The sequence below is a fragment of the Choloepus didactylus genome, chromosome 9 (assembly GCF_015220235.1).
Source record: "Choloepus didactylus isolate mChoDid1 chromosome 9, mChoDid1.pri, whole genome shotgun sequence".
NCBI lineage: Eukaryota > Metazoa > Chordata > Mammalia > Pilosa > Megalonychidae > Choloepus > Choloepus didactylus.
This window is the reverse complement of record NC_051315.1, coordinates 37,193,872-37,207,867: the sequence shown is the minus strand read 5'-3', so window position 1 is coordinate 37,207,867 and position 13,996 is coordinate 37,193,872. Positions and strand designations below refer to the sequence as shown.

The window sequence follows — 13,996 nt, the reverse complement described above, 5'->3', positions numbered from 1 at the left end:
TTTTCTCTGCCAAACCTTTCCTTGCAGATCTGTGAGTTCAGGAGAGCATCTCGGGACAAGCAACAAAAGGCATACATTTGCCTGAAACAGCAGGGGAAATTAAGGCCTGCTCCCTAAATGTTCACTCCTGGCCACAAAAAAAAATGTATGTTCTGTGATTCCAAAAGGGATGGGGAAAACTCTGTGGCAGAGAAAGGCCCCTTATTAAAGACTGAAAGGAAAAGATTCCCAAGACAGGGAACAGTTAGGTGACGACTTGACGTGGAGTCAAAAAAAAGGCTTATTTAATGAGAGCTAGCAAGTGCCTCCTGAGAGCCACAGGGCTCTCGGAATCCCACCTGGAGCCGGCAGGTGGCTATTACTGCCTTGACCTCAGAGACACCCATTAAAGGCCCCGGGCTCAGCGACCAGACTTCCCTTGTGGAGAGCGAACCAGGGCCACGAGATAGAGATAATGGCTGCCCTCAAAACACATATCTCCCAGGGACACTTCTTGGAGCGAAAGGGCAACTACATCCAGAAAGCATGAAATGAGCTGTTCCTGGAGGCAGAGGCTGCAATCCTACAAACTCGGAACTCTCCCCGCACCCGCCTCCCCGATAGCTTCACATTCTTAGGAGCAGTGTTGCTTAGCTGAAGGCACACATGCTGGTCTGACCTGGGACGACTGGCAGAGCCTGGGAGTAACGTCCTTGGCCCCTCTGATATTCAGCTTGGACTAGATATCAGAGTTACAGACAACTGGAATGTAAAAACCAGAAGAGATCTTCGAGGTTGGGCTGCCTAATGGTTTGCAAACATCTTCAGGTGACCCCTTTGTTCAAATCAAAGCTTGCAGAAGCATCAACATGGGAGATGAAACTGATGCCGCTCCCACAAGAGGGCAGGGACCAGGAGCCCCGACTGTTAGTGAGCAGACAGCCTCTGAGACGGCTTGATGGAGGCTTCGGAATTAGGTTTGGAAATCATGAATTTAGTTCAACCCTACATTTTGCAGATATGGATATGATGGTCCAAAGTCACACGGTAACCAAGGAGCCTGGAAGAGAACTCAGGTCCTCACTGCCAATCTAAACTCTCTTTCCTCTAAACAGTGCCACTCTTTTCTGGGAACAGCTCTGCATACCGTTCCCTGTCTCCCTCCCCATCAGCAAGTCCCAGGGCCCCTCCAGGGCTTACACTGAGATAAACAGTAACTCAGTGACAATTTTACAACGGAATCCATCACACATAATAGAAGCCCTGCTGTAACCACACCCCAGCCCCACCTCCCCACCTCAATTGACCCCAACTGGTCAAGTCCTCAGAGGCTTTGCAAGGGCCTGGAACTTTCTCAAGTCCCCTTTCCCCATCCCCTTTCCTCTTCTGTTGCCTTTCTTACAGCACAGAATCACTGAATCAAATAACCGCCTGCAATGCTGTAATTCTCCAATTCGCTGGGTTAATCCCTACACGGCATTTGTGTTTGGTTTTAAAATGCTGCCTGCTCCACTTTTTAATTTCATTTTAGAAGCCTGCAAGGAGAGAAGCCAACATTTAATCACAGGGAACTGGAGGCAACTTTACAAACCGCTTACAAGGCACAAATAGAGTAGTTTATTTTTCTATTTCCCTTTTGATTGAATTGGCTGCTGGATTATTCGCAGTAAACAATGTGAACCAGAAAGCATTTCTGCATCCTTATCTCATCCCCTCACATAATCAAAAGAAAAAAGGCATTGCAGTAAAAAAAGGGAAACTAGAACTTCATATTTGTTTAAAAGTTAATTAAACTTGAAAGGTTTGTGGGGGCAATTCATTCTCTTTTTGTAGCACCCTCCTTCCATTTTACCAGTAGAATCTTGGAAAATAACCTGATTTTATTTTAATAGTAATAATAAATAATAAAGCTAGAATAAAGGGTTTCTTTTTAAATAGCAAAGTAAAAATGGAAACAAGTACCACACAATTCTGAATTGACCTATACACATACACACACACACACACACACACACACCTATGAAACTTTTTTAAAGGTGTGTTTCTACCTAATTGCTTTTATTAATATTACTTTTATTCTTTTCTGGAAAGATGACTTTACAGTGAGCACACAGGTTATGACTTTATGTACTTCTTACCTAGTTAATCCTCTAAATTGACAGGTTTGAAATGGAGGCACTATCCTCCTTACAAAGAAAGCTGAATGTACAATTAAACAGAATAGGACGTCTCCCCAACACCTTCTGGGTAACTCAGATTTGGAGTCTGATAATGTCCACTTCCTTGTCAGTTCCACGTCATGACCATCTACTGGAAGGACAATGCTGAGTAGTCTTCACAGCCAGCGTGAAGCAGGAATCCTAGACAAGTCATATTAAAGATGAAGATGGGGGCTGGTATTATATTACCCAAACCAGACACAACAAGTGGAGTCAGGAAGCGGGATGTACACTGATTGCCTCCCCATGGAAAATGCTGTGTGTGTGTGTGAGTGATAAAACATTTCAGAGAAAGATTTCCTGGTGAGAGAGAACGGGAATTGTTGAGTGAGGCAAGAGGTTCCTCCACTGGAAAAATGTGGGTTTGTATAAAAAAGATGTCCAAGGCTTCAGTTCTAAAGTTCTTTGACTCTATGGGTACAAAGTGAATGTTCTATCAGCAAACTAGAGACCCCAAAACCCGGAGGGTGATGCCCACATCCATCACCTGTTCCCTTCTGACAGGTTATCCTTTGACAAACCATTTGCCAGGAGATTGAATCTCCAGTTTCCTGCCTGTCTCCCCAGACAGACTTCTCTACAAGCACCTTCAGGATATGGCCTGTATCTAAGTCACCTTTGTAATCCCAGTATGGTACTTGGGGTGTATAGTGGACACCCAATAATGTGGAAAGGCAAGATGGAAAAACTAGCAATGAGAATTTAAATTTTATTTTTAAATAATAACTTTATATATTAGAAAACATTAATCGAACTGCCTGATTCTAGATGTTACATGAACAGATTCTTTAATTAAAATACTTCTTTTCTAATAGCTACTATGCCAAACTTCCCATTGCAGAGGACAATCAGGAATTTTTACTTCTGAGAGGAATCAGCCAATAACTACTGCTCCATCACCCAAATTCTTAGAGTTTAGAAGAGCAAGAACCTAAAAATGGCCATAGAAAAATATAAAAAATAATACTGGCAATACCACCTAAGATCAGGAACAAGAAAAGGATGTCTGCTTTCTCTACCTCTATTCAATAATGTACTAGAGTTCTAGCCAAGGCAATTATGCAGAGAGACAGAGAGAGAGAGAGAGAACCCAAACTGGGGAGGAAAGAAGTAAAAGTATTCTACTGGCAGAAGCCATGATATAAAAAAAAAAAAGCTTAAGGAATCCATCAAAAAATTATTAGAGCTAATAAACAAGTTCAGCAAGAGGATACAAGATCAATACCCAAAAGACCAACTGTATTTCTATATACTAGCAATGAACAATCCAGAAATGAAATTAATACAATTCTATTTCAAATAGCATCAAAAAGAATAAAGTAATTATGAATAAATTTAATGAAAGACATTTAAGACTTATACAAAAACTAAAAAAGCATTGTTGAAAGAAATTAAAGACTTATATAAATAGGAAAGAACATTCTGTGTTCATGATTGGAAGACTTAATATTATTAAGATGGCAGTACTCCCCAAACTGATCTATAGATTCACCATAATCCTTATCAAAAGCCCAGCTGAATTTTTTGCAGAAATGGACAAATTGATCCTAAAATTCATATGGAAATGCAAGGGATCCAGAACAGCCAAAACAATATTGGAAAAGGAAAATAAAGTTGGAGGACCCACATCTCCATGTCCAACCCTTGACAAGACATTACAGGGCAGACAAAAAGCAAGAAAAAAATACATTGCCAGAGAGACAAAGCAATTAACAGAAATAGACTCAAATATGAGACAGATGTTGAAACTATCACACAGGGAATTTTAAATAACTATGATTAATATGTAAAAGACTGTAATGAAAAGTGAGGACAACATGAAAGATCAGATGGATTATTTTAGCTTGAAATGCTTGAAAGGCAAAACTTGGTAACAGAAATGAAGAATGCTTTCAACAGTCTCATCAGTAGATGTGACACAGCCAAGAAAAGAATCAATAAACTTGAGAACAGGTTAATAGAAATTATCCAACCTAAAACAAAAAGGGAAAAAACATATGGGTCAAGAGGAAGTCTCAAGGGAAATTTTAACATATTTTAAACAAAATGGAAATGAAAATACCCATCAGAATTGTGGAATGCAGCTAAAGGAGTGCTTAGAGGTAAATTTATAGCATTAAATGCTTATATTAGAACAGAAGAAAAGCCTCAGATCAGTAATATAAGCTTACCTCTTAAGAAAATAGAAGAGTAAATTAAACCCAAAGCAAGCAGAAGCAAGGGAATAATAAAGATAAGAGCAGAGATCAATGTAATTGAAAACATAAAAATGAGACAAAATCAATGAAACCAAAATCTGGTTCTGAAAAGATCAATAAAACTGCTAAACCACTAATCAAACTAAGAGAAAAACTGAAGACACAAATCACCAATATCAGGAATGAAAGAAGGAACATCACTGCCAACCCCACAGATATTAGATATTAAATGAATAATAAGGGAGTATCATATATAATTTTATGTCCATACATTGACACCTTCAGTGAAACAGAAAGATCAATTTCTTGAAAGACACAAACAACCAAAACTTATCTAGAAGAAATAGGTAACATAAATAATCCTGTATCTATTAAAGAAATTAAAATTGTAATTAAAAACCTCCCAACAAAGAAAACTTCAGGCCCAGATGGTTTCACTAGAGAATTCTACCAAACATGAAGTAAGGAATAATAGCCCACCTACACACTATCTTCCAAAAATATCCCAATCAAGTGGAATTTATTCCAGGAATGCAAGACTGGCTCAATATTAGAAAGCCAATCAATATAATTCACCATATTAACAGACTAAAGAAGAAAAATCATATGAGCCTGTCAATAGATAGAGAAAAAACATTTGACAAATTCAACATCCATCCATAATAAAAACTCTCAGTAAACTAGAATTATAAGGGAAATCCCTTAACCTAATAGGGCAGCTATTAAAAAAAAAAAAAAAAAAAAACTCAGCTAACATCATACTTAATAGTGGAAGACTGATTGTTTCCTCCCTAAGTTAAGAAACAAGACACGTCCTCTCTCACCATTCCTATGCAAGGTTGTACTGGAATTCTTAGCCAGTACAATAAAGCAAGAAAAAGAAACAAGAGGTGTACAGATTGGAAAGGAAAAAATAAAATCACCTCTATTCCCAGATGGCATGAATGTCTACATAGAAAATTCCAAAGAATCTACAAAAAAATCTCCTAGAAGGACTATGTGACTTTAGCAAGGTAACCGAATACAATGTCAGTGTCTAAAAACAATTGCATTTCTACATACGAGGAATAAATAGCACTCCACAAAAATTAAACAGTTAAGTATAAACATAACAAAACATTATAAGATCTATATCCTGAAAACTGTGGAACACTGGTAGAAGAAATGAAACAAGATATAAATAAATAGAGATAAATACCTTGCTCACGGATTGGAAGGCTCAATATTTTTAAGATGTCAATTCTCCCAAATTGAGCTATAGATTCAATGCAATCCCAAACAAAACTTCAGCAGGAATATTTTGTAGAAACTGTTGAAAGGCAAAGGAACTAGAAGAGCTAAACAGTTTTGAAAAAAGCACAAAGGTGGAAGACTTACATTGCCTGATTTCAAAACTTAGTATAAAGACAATGTGGTATTGGCAAAGATGGGCATATAGATCAATGGAACAGAATTGAGAGTCCAGAAATAAATCCTTACATTTATGGCCAACTGATTTTTGACAAAAGTGCCAAGGTAACTCTATGGGGAAAAAGGATAATCTTTATAATATATGGCATTGGAACAAATGGACCTCCACATGCCAAAAAATAAATTAATTAAAATATCCTTAATCCATACTTTACCCCTTATATAAAAATTAACTCAAAATGGATCAGACCTAAATGTAATACACAAAATATAAAACTTCTAGAAGAAAATATAGACAAATTTCTAGATTTTGGGCTAGTCAAAGACTTCTTACATACAACAAAAATTTCATCCATTAAAATGTTTATAAATTGGACTTTATCAAAACTTAAAACTTTTGCTCTGAGAAAGAAAATGTTAAGGGAATACAGAAGATAAGGCACAGACTGGAAGAAAGTATTTGCAAATCACATTTCTGAAAAAAAAAAAACTTGTATCCAGATTATATAAAGGACTCCCAAAATTCAACAATAAGAAAATAAATATCCAATAAAAATAGGTAAACAGAACTATCACTGGATAATACTGCTATGCTGTAAAATTTTATTTGACTTCGTATATTTTGTCCAGCCAGCCCAAACATAATCTCTCACCAATTTCCATTTTAGCATATATTTGGCCCTGAAACTAAGTTTTTGATTTCTGTTAACTTTTGATGCGCTTTTGATGCGCTTGATTTTATAAAAATTAAAGAATAGTTTTCTTTGGAGTCAGGAAATAAACCACTTTCCCTATCAAATAAAATTCGTTCTTTGAACAACAACAAATAAGTTATAAGTTTCTGTGGCATCAAAACTTATTTCCTCACCTTTTAACTGTTGAATCTAGAGCATGAATCGGCACATTTTTAATCACTATACTTCCTCCTTCACCACCTACAAAACTAAACAGTTCTGGAACACGATGATGAAAGAAATGAAGCTTATTTTCCTGTTGCTCATATTTCTTCCCTTACTTCTCAACACCTGGTACCAATTTTTGTAAGCCATTATAATTCATGTTTAGGAACAATGTGAAGTATAACAAACAAACAAAGAAATCTTGCATGAAAGAAACCCCGTAAGATCAAGTTATTCAATATTTAACCCTCTCCTTCCAAGCGAACGTTAGTCTTTTTTTTGCTCAACACCATATTCGCTCAGGCCACATTTCTCCGCTAGAAACTAGAGAGAGAATAAACCTCAAAACTGCCAGCACTACTCCCAGCTTCTTTCCAATTACTGCACTCTCAATTATTTTATTTTCCTTTACTGTACATCTCACCACCTATTAGACAAATATGAAGTAAAGATATCTTCTCCCAGTAGAGCGTAAGCTCCATGAGAGCAGAGACTCTGACTCTCTTGTGCACTCTCGTATCCCCAACATCTAGAACCATGTTTGGCACACAGTAGGTGCTCAATAAATACCTGTGGAATGGAAGGCTGCCCAAGGCCTCTCTCTCTACTCCATTCCTACACATTGCTCCTGGGATTCTGGCCCGTCTACAGCAGTGCTGCTGAAACAGAAGTATCTCCTGCCCTCCACTCCCTCCTTTCTCAGGTCTGTTTGCCATTTTTTGTGCTAACTAGATACTGAGAGAGGACGATCACGACAGTAGTACCCCGGTTGCCAGTCGAATTCCAAATGTCCACCAATGTCCACCAGACCAAATGGAAATAAAAAGCAGCTGTCATCTCCTACTTCAAAAGAAAACAGGCTAACCTATTTAAAGGCAGCAGCTGGTGGAGGCTGGCTTCCTACGAAATACGACCCCTAGAGATGTCACTCATTGGTCTTACTGTCAGAAGTGGTTCTAGTCCAGGATCTTCCATTAACTAGATTTTCATCTAGTTAATCAAGCCCCATCTAGTCATCAAGCCCCAGCCTACTAGTTTGAAGACAGGTAACAATACTGAAATAAACACATGATTCAGAGCAAGTGTTCTCAAGAGGGGGCATGGGAAAGGAAGAAAGGGTAGAGAGTGGGATGCACAGCAAAACTATCTGAGAAGCTTTTCCAAACTACACATGGTCCTTACTTGGACCCCCATTGTACTCCCTTGAGAATTACCACTATGCAATGAGCCACTGTTGCTGTTACAATAGGACTATGCCATATCCTCCAGAGGTGTTGGGACATAAAAGGTTTTCTGTTCCAGGGTGTGAGTGTAAGCTCCTTGAGGTACCTACACTTCTTAGTGATACCCACAGCAGTATCTAACATAAGGTATTCCACTCTCCACCTGCTTCTTCAGCCTCAGCTTCCACCCCTAGTTTCCTCCCCTCAGCCACACCCTCTGCTTCTATTATGCTGAACTTCTGACTTCCCATACACGCCATGCCTTTCATCGCCTGTCACCACCTGTGGAGGACATGGGTGATTGCCTACCCAACAGCCCAACAGCCAGTGTCGCCTGCTTCCTTACTAACAGAACTCTGATTTTGTCCAGATATGGAGCATCAGTGTGCTCAGAGAAGGTGAGCCCCTCCCCTAGCCCCAGAAGAGTGTTTGGTCAACGTAATCATGCCACATTCTTCTCCTTTGCCAGTTATTCTTGAGCTTGTGGCCATTCTGCCAATGTCACCTGGCCAGTGGCACAGGAGCCTTCTGGGAAATTGTTCCTTTCATTATCTAAAGAAAGAGTGAGAAGCAAGCCCCATCTCTCCCTTTCTGCTTTGGGGGCTGTTATGTGAAGACATGATGGAACCCCAGTCACCCTATGATGGTGTTCTAGTTTGCTAATGCTGCAGAATGCAAAACACCAGAGATGGATAGGCTTTTATAAAATGGGGGTTTATTTCACTACACAGTTACAGTCTTAAGGCCACAAAACGTCCAAGGTAACACATCAGTAATCGGGTACCTTCACTGGAGATGGCCAATGGCGTCCGGAAAACCTCTCTTAGCTGGGAAGGCACATGGCTGGCGTCTGCTCCAAAGTTCTGGTTTCAAAATGGCTTTCTCCGGGATGTTCCTCTCTAGCAAGCTTGCTCCTCTTAAAAATGTCACTCATGGCTGCACTCCGTTCAGTCTCTTTGAGTCAGCATGTTTTATATGGCTCAGCTGATCAAGGCCCACCCTGAATGGGTGGGGTCACACCTCCATAGGAGTATCCCACCGAAGTCACCACCCGCAGCTGGGTGGGGCACATTCCAAGCAAATCTAACCAGCACCAAAACGTCTGTCCCACAAGACCACAAAGATAATGGCATTTGGGGGACACAATACATTCAAACCGGCACATTCCACCCCCTGGACCCCAAAATGACATTATCTTTCCAAATACAAAATACATTCATTTCATCACAATATCACAAAAACTTAAACCATTTCAGTAACAAAAGTTAAGTACAAGATCCCATCAAAATCAATTACAGGCGTGATGGGTCCTAAGGCACAGTTCTCCTTTAGCTTTGGATCTGTGGACTTAGAACAAGTTATATGCTTCCAATATACAAAGGAGGGACATTCATAGGATAAACATTTCCATTGCCATAAGGAGAAAGCATAACAGGACCAAAACAGTTCCTAAAACCTGCAGGACAAACTCCATTAGATTTCAAAGTCAGACAGTCATTTACAGAACAACGTTGCATCCTTGGGGCTTGAGAGAGCGGGAGCCTAACCCTTCCTAAGGGCCTTTTCGGCAGCTCTTTCCTCTCCAAACGCTTAGGTGAGTGCTCCAACATACCCACACATTGGGAAGACCACCTTCTCGGCCCCACCCTCCTCAAACATTGGGGCAGCACCCGGATTCCCTTCCATCTCCGGGGCACACGCTCAACCCCTTCAGAACAGTGTGGTGGCAGCCAGGCTCTCCCCAATTCCCTGGGAATGTGCTCCACCCTCTTTGGGACCTCGGGTGGCAAAACTCTTCCAGAGCATCCAGGCAGAAAGCCCGCCCTCGACCTCCAGGGCAAACTCACCCTTTCCATGCATGTGGGCTGCTCCGCTCTCCCAGCCTGAGACCTCTTGACTCCAGACCTCAACCTCCGTGGCTCTGCCTTTGAATAAATTTTTCCTTCAGTTTGTTCCTTGTCTGTCTCCTCCAGTCCAGGCAGGCAATGGCTCTGTCTATAAAGATCTCGCAAAAATTCTGTTGGCTTTGCATGAAGCATGCAGGGGTCAAAGCCATCAGACAACAGGATTTTCCACAAATCCTTTCTGCTTAACTCCTTTTCCAATCTTGGCTTGTACTGAAATGGCGGCTGGGTTCCATGTTTGGTTACATCCTCACGTTGGGCTGTAGCTTCTGGGATTCCACCCCCTAGAAGCCTGTAATTTTCCAAGCCATCAACTTCTGGCTTCTTTGAACCCAAGAGTTCAGTTCTAAGTTTATCTCTCTCTGTTCACATTTTACTATAAGCTGCAAGGAGAAGCCAGGATATGTCCTCCACAGGTAGTCTGGAGATCTCCTCAGCTAAGTATTCCAGGTTGTTGCTTCCAAATTCTTCCTTCCATCTGACACCAGGACTCAATTTTGCCAAATTCTGTGCCACTTTAAAACAAGGATCGCCTTTCTTCCAGTTTACAACACATTCATCATTTCTGTTCAAGTCCTCATCAGAAGTATCTTTAGAGTCCATATTTCCACAAACAGTCTCTTTAAAGCAGTTTTGGCCTTTTTTATCAAGCTCCTCACAATTCTTCCAGAGTCTTCCCCTTATCCATTTGAAAAGCCGTTCCAACATGTTTGGTATTTGCAAACACAGCAGCAAAAGCACCCCACTTCTCCGGTACCAAAATCTGTTCTAGTTTGCTAATGCTGCAGAATGCAAAACACCAGAGATGGATAGGCTTTTATAAAATGGGGGTTTATTTCACTACACAGTTACAGTCTTAAGGCCACAAAACGTCCAAGGTAACACATCAGTAATCGGGTACCTTCACTGGAGATGGCCAATGGCGTCCGGAAAACCTCTCTTAGCTGGGAAGGCACATGGCTGGCGTCTGCTCCAAAGTTCTGGTTTCAAAATGGCTTTCTCCGGGATGTTCCTCTCTAGCAAGCTTGCTCCTCTTAAAAATGTCACTCATAGCTGCACTCCGTTCAGTCTCTTTGAGTCAGCATGTTTTATATGGCTCAGCTGATCAAGGCCCACCCTGAATGGGTGGGGTCACACCTCCATAGGAGTATCCCACCGAAGTCACCACCCGCAGCTGGGTGGGGCACATTCCAAGCAAATCTAACCAGCACCAAAACGTCTGTCCCACAAGACCACAAAGATAATGGCATTTGGGGGACACAATACATTCAAACCGGCACAGATGGGGTGGGAAAAACCAATAAAATCTTCAAGAAGCCAACCAAGGCTATGACAACTTTTCACCACCTGCCTCCAGACATCTTAAGTGAGACAGTAAAGTAACCAAAACAATGTTACTTACAACAAAAAGCACCCTCTCTGATAGCCTATCCCAGGGCCTGGAAAGTTCCTCCAACTTTTTCTGTTAGAACAGCCCCACTCATCTCCAAGATGAAGCTCCATGTCTGCTTCCTTTGGGAAAACTTTGCTAGCTCCCAGCCAGTTAAGCACCCTCACATACTCTGTTATCTGCACATCTGCCTCTCCAATTAGACTGACTGTGAGCTTCTCAAAACCAAGCACTGTAGCCCTTGGAGGAAGCTCTGCATATGTTGAACATTCATTAAATGTTGAATGAATGAACAGCAAAATAATGGATGAAAGGATGGGACACACAGGAATAAATACTTGACAAATGATAGGCAGAATATGCCCCCCAGGCTCCCTACACTCTACTACAGAATCTCCCAAGGTGTTGGTGAGCATAGGCAGTCAGAGAGCAGTGGACATGTCCTATTTTTGACTTTTCATTGGGAACTGCCCAACCCAGTCCCCTGCAGTTTGGTGAAACTGTCACCGTGGCTGGTCTGATCCCCCAGGCACTGGTGACACCTGGTAATGTGCCCATTCCCTGTCCACTGAGATAGACTGGCCCTGCTTGGGTCCAGTATTCTTGATAAGATTTTCTATAAGCAACACTGAGGGAAAAAGAGCCAAGATATACAGGAGAGAAGACAAGCCCTGGAGACCACACATAAGCCCCTGTATCCAGCTATGCCTGAAGCTAACCACTCTCAGCCTTTTCATGTGTGTGACCCCAATCAATTCGTATGTTGCATAAAGCAATTTCAAGTGACCAAAACCCAACCCAAAGAAAAGAATTCTGACAAATACAGTCAGTAAAGATGAGAGCAGGCTGGTAACACCCCTCCTATCTTCAGGGCCTGTGCGCTAGCACTTCTCAATCTGACTCTAGGATAGTGTCAAGAAGTAAACCAGCCCAGAGTAGGCATAGCCACGAAGTCAGTGGAAAAGAACAACCCCCAACTCCAGCACACATACCACCACCCCCTCCCTTTAGGAAGGTAACCTCAGTGTCCTGTATTTCCTTTCTGTTCAGAAATTTCTGGCCACCTCTGGGAGGCATAAAGCGGTATTTTAACACATAGGAAAAAAAAAATAGAAAGAACCATTGTCAAGCATTATGTATTTTATGAACATCGTATAAATAAAGGCTCTTGTCATGATCTTAATACCCATTTTCCCTTTGAGGAAATGAAGAGTCAGAGAAGTTAAGCAACTTGCTCAAAGTCACACAGCTAGTAACTGGGCGCGCTGGAATTTAAACACCATTCTAGACTTTTCCACATTATCCCTCTCTCCAACCGCCAGGCCCTGGGAGGTGGACAGCGCCCCCACCACTTTCACCCACACCGCGTCCCAGGAGAGCAACCTCGCTAACTCGGCTTTTCAGGAGCCCCAGGTGTAGGTCGGGCATTCATCACCAAAAGTCAAGAGCCGGACGGACGGCGCAGCGGGCACCGGCGCGGGCCCACGTGAAGCGCCGCAGAAGGAGAGGCGGGAGCTCGCTTCTGGCTCCTCCAACAGCCGCGAACCCCCGCCCCAGCTCCGCACTCTCCCAGCAGTTACGTCCCCCCGCGCCTCTTCCCTCCCCACAGCGCCGCCCAGATCACTGTCCCCACGGTGACCTGGCCACGTAGAGACCCCGCAGCGCCCGTCCGCCCAGATGTTTGCAGCTGCTCGCCCGGGCCACTGGACCCCCGACCCTCCCCTGCGCCCGCCTCGCTGCCCCCGCACGCCCCTGAGGGCTCTGTGCGGAGGCCGCTGCAGCCCTCGAGCCCCTCAGGGCCAGGACGCGGGGTCAGCGCCCCGCCCGGCCCCCAGCCCGCTGCGCCCGCCACTCACCTGCGCCGCCCGCGCCCGCCGGGCCTCTGGGCGCGCTCGCCCGGCTCCCAGCCCCGCTCGGAACCGCGCCCGCCGGGAGCCGGCGGCGGCTGCGGCCGCGGGGGGCGGGGCGAGGCGGGGCGAGGCGGGGCGCGGCTCCTCCCGGCCTCGAGCCGCCTGGGACGCCCGCGAGGGGGCCGGCCCGGCGCAGGTGAGCCCGCCCAAGGGCGAGCGGCCCCGGCCCCGGCTCCGCGGGGAAACCACAGGGAACTTCTGTGGAGTGGAAGGAGGCCGGGGCGGCCGCGAGATAGGTGACACCTGGGACGATTGGTTCTCGGGGCGCGGCGGGAAGACAGGCCGAGCCCGTCCCCACCCAGCCCGGCCCGCGCAGGAAATGAACCAGAGAGTGAGCCACACCCGACCGAGCGCGAAGAGGGAGAGTCCAACCCCTTTCTTCATCGGATGTAGAAACGGAGAATGGAGACCCTCAGGGGCGAAAGTGACCCGGGACAAGGTCACAGTGAATTCGTTCAGACCTGGAAGAACTTTTCCTACCATTCCGTCCTACCCCATCCCCACCTCGCCCACCCAGAACCCTCGCGGTGCAGGACTCCACGCGTTCTTTATTTGTAAATAATGGCGTTAAGCTATAAATAAGATAATTTTAAATGGTGATGTCCTCCCTACCCCTGGGTTGTAATCCCCAGGAGGGCAGAAACTTGCCTGTCCACTGTTGAATCACCAGAACCTTAGAGAAGCCCTGCGCAGAGCAGGTGCGCAGTTAGTATGTGATGAACAAACGAGGTGCTACCCAGTCTCTTGGTCTCTTGAGTCCAGCCTCATGCTGCTACTCCCAGGCCAGAGGTGCTCCATCATCACTCCCATCTTAGCTGAGGGCCCAGGGTCAGGCTTCCTGACTTCCAGGTCACCTGTTCTCTC

The 13,996-nt window shown here is 43.9% G+C and overlaps 1 protein-coding gene across 6 annotated transcripts in view; it reads right to left on the bottom strand.

Moving 5' to 3' along the window:
- Positions 1-13,347, bottom strand: part of LYPD6B (LY6/PLAUR domain containing 6B) — a 218,254-nt gene extending 204,907 nt beyond the window's left edge. For 4 of the 6 annotated variants that reach the window (XM_037849848.1, XM_037849847.1, XM_037849850.1 and 1 more), the window contains exon 1: positions 13,079-13,345. The gene's annotated coding sequence lies outside the window, so the exon portion shown is untranslated. Of the gene's footprint in view, positions 1-13,078 lie in introns of all 6 variants that reach the window. The other 2 variants (XM_037849849.1, XM_037849852.1) reach the window with 1 other exon arrangement.
- Between the last annotated feature and the right edge of the window lie 649 nt (positions 13,348-13,996).